This window comes from Frankliniella occidentalis, unplaced genomic scaffold (assembly GCF_000697945.3).
Source record: "Frankliniella occidentalis isolate FOCC.00 unplaced genomic scaffold, Focc_3.1 Scaffold86, whole genome shotgun sequence".
In the NCBI taxonomy this organism is placed as follows: domain Eukaryota; kingdom Metazoa; phylum Arthropoda; class Insecta; order Thysanoptera; family Thripidae; genus Frankliniella; species Frankliniella occidentalis.
In genome coordinates this window covers 1,033,585-1,036,723 of record NW_026267215.1, presented here as the reverse complement: position 1 = coordinate 1,036,723, position 3,139 = coordinate 1,033,585, and positions in this window count along the sequence as shown.

Below are 3,139 nucleotides of genomic sequence, written 5' to 3'. Positions count from 1 at the left end.
TAGAAGTTTTTTGACTGGGACTTAATGCGCCTTTCAACAAAATCTATATACTTGTTTCTTCCGATTTCTTCAATGGAAAACAGAGCTTTTACGGCATCGAGACTCACACACTCTCGAGTGTCGAGAGTTATAAGCTCTGCTCCTAGCTCACAGAATGGGTTTTGATATGACTTAAAGCTGCTGATAAGAGCTTTGCAGTGGTCTTTAAATTGTTTTTGGTACGCACCATACTGCTCATGATGCTTTCCAGAGCTGGAATTGCTATTCGAGAGACTATCGAACTCGTTCAGCAGCCTAGTCAATTCTGGTCCAGCAGCCATGACACGGTGAAGTGAGCCAGAGTCATCAGTCAGCCCAACGACACCACCAGCATCCTTTACTTTGGCATTATTTTGTTCGTGGGCTTGATCAACAGCTAAGCGTGAAAATGGGTTCCCAGTTGCAGAGAAAACAAACTTGCCTGCAAAACATGAAAAAATTAAACTGCTGCATAAAAAGACTGTAATAAAGCGAGCCGTGCAAGTCATACCTTCACTAAAAAACTGATGCACATCAGGAGCTTTCTGCTTTAGTTCTAAGAGGTCTCTCAAATGGATCGGAAGCCATCTCGAGTAATTTTGATGGTCAAAAGCAAAAATCCATGGTAGCATTTCTGATAGTGACTCAAGGTAAAGAGAATAGTTTCCCTGCCTCTGTGATTTAACGAAGGTCAGGAGAAGTATTTCGAGATTCAAAATCAGTAGCCAGTAATAAAAAGTAGGGAACTTTCCAAGGTTTTTATCTATCCATTCATCCAAGCTGACATCGTGGTCGGGATGCTGCTCCTCATATGCTTCAATTAATAATGAGTACAAGGCTACTGCCGTTTTCTGGTGTAGTACTCGAGCTCGCACAACGTGAGATACCTGTGCAAAAAACAAAAAATGTAAATAAACAGAAGTGAATGAATGAATGAATGAATGAATGAATAAAAATAATCAATGCATTTCAATAGTACTGGTGTCCTGTACCTTCAAAGCTCCCTCGGCAGATCCAGCCGTTGTCACGTTAGAACATGAGAGAATGTGCACCCAGCCGCTCTTCTCCAGCATCTGCCCAAGTACAGCTAGAAAAACCTTTTCAATGTGGAATCCCCCCAGCAACAGCACTACTTGCTCCTCCCCGTACAAAAAATGTTTTAACCACTGCAATTTCTTTGCTATAATGTATAATTGCAGGTCCATGCAGAGTACTGATGTTTGGCCAGGGTTCAGATGTCGCGTTATCCTCTTGGTGAAGTCCATGCCGTGCTTGATGAGGCCTGGCGATGTTGATTTTTCATCTAGAAGAGGCAGCATGGCGTTTATTCCAGGGCTGGAGTGACTTTCCTCCTTTACGGCGTGAAATGCACCCCATGAAAAATTTTCCGAGTACTCTGGTTCATTCATTTGCTCGAAAACATGAGAAAGCCACGCACTCTCATTCTTCCAAAACTTTGTGAAAGTACCTGTAAAAATAGTAAAGCATGTAAAAATAGTCTTAAAAAATGGGGAAATAATGCCACACTGTAAACGCAAGTGTGTGAATGTCGCTCACTTGCAGGTGAGCGAATATCCATTCGTACACTTACGGGGGGTAAACGTGTGCATTTTTCCTAGAAAATTCACACCTTTACCCCCCGTAAGTGTACGAATGGATATTCGCTCACCTGCAAGTGAGCGACATTCACACACTTGCGTTTTCAGTGCAAACGCTACACCTACCAGATGGCACCATTCCGGCTAGAATATTTCCAGACGGGCGAGGATCGACTTTCTCTGGTATAACAAATGAGTCTGACGTTGAGGTGAAACTGTCCGGTAGGGGTGGTACACTCCGAACTCCACGCTGTTCCACGTCTTCAAAAGTTGTACGGAACTGTCGTGTCTCCCCTTCACTATTTCCCGATGTCATTTGAAAAACAGAAATGCCTGTTCCGTGGAATTCCCGGCGGCTGGTGGTGCTTCTGGCTTTGAAGTCAATATTATCAAGAGCAACAATAGTCACAAGATTTTTTTTCAAATTGCCAGGACACAACACTGTCTCCTCCTCTGCACGCTGGACCACCAGGCGGCAAAGCTGAGATGTAACCTCTAGAACACGGTCGTATGACACCGAGATACCAAGCCGATGCAGTTCCTCTATCATTGCCTTATCCCGGCTATACCCATAAGTGCGAAGGCCTAAATACAGGGGTAGTGGGGTTTCTCTCTTTCTGTTCTGGCGGACGACTTCACCACGAGGCATTGACTCACGGAAGTTCATCATTATGAGCTGTGAGATGGCCAAAGCGGGTTTAGTTGCCCCACAACTCTGTCGAAATTTCGACCCGTACAAGAGCATGTTTACAGCACTCAGAAGAGAGGGGGGGACACTCTTTTCTTCACAAGAATCTTCAAAACTACCGGAGAAAGACAAGTGTGTCTCGGACATGCATTTTCTGAGAGTTTTGACGAATTTTAGGAAGCCAATAGCGTGATCATCCTGGTCTTCCCTCTCCAGGGCTAGGAGCACGTTCGCATCACAATGAGTTAAAACCACGTCCCTCCCCGCCCTCTGCTCCCTCAAATCGGGCATTCTTGCGAGGATTTTCTCTCTCAACCGGGTGGAATGTGCCGGTACCAGGGACTCAGCCTCTACGCCAAGGAGGTTAGCAAGGCGAGCTCTGTAGAACCGTTTTAAGTCCGCAAAAACAAATGCTGTTTGGACTGATTCGGACAGTTTCATAGTTAAGTAGGATATAAGATCAGCAAATGCCATGCTTTCACAAATCATGGTGTCAATTTCTTCTTTTGACACGCACTTAACTCTGGCAGCACTGTTGTAAAGTTTAACAAGACAGTGTGAGTGGTACTTCGCCTCCTGGGCGATTAGGTCCCCGTACGTTAAAATTTGTGACAAAAGTTCAGAATTATTCAAATCCCGGGCACATTTGATAACACGCTCCTCGAGCTCCTTCGTTTGGCAGAGGTGAAGTGGTCTACTTTTATCGCCTGACATACCACATATGAAGCACATATCTGCCTTTGCTGTCACGGCAAGGGAGGTGGAGCGGGTGCGGGAACGGGTGGTGGACGGGCCGGGGGTGTGCTCAGGAGCGCCAGTAGGGGTGGGGGTGGAC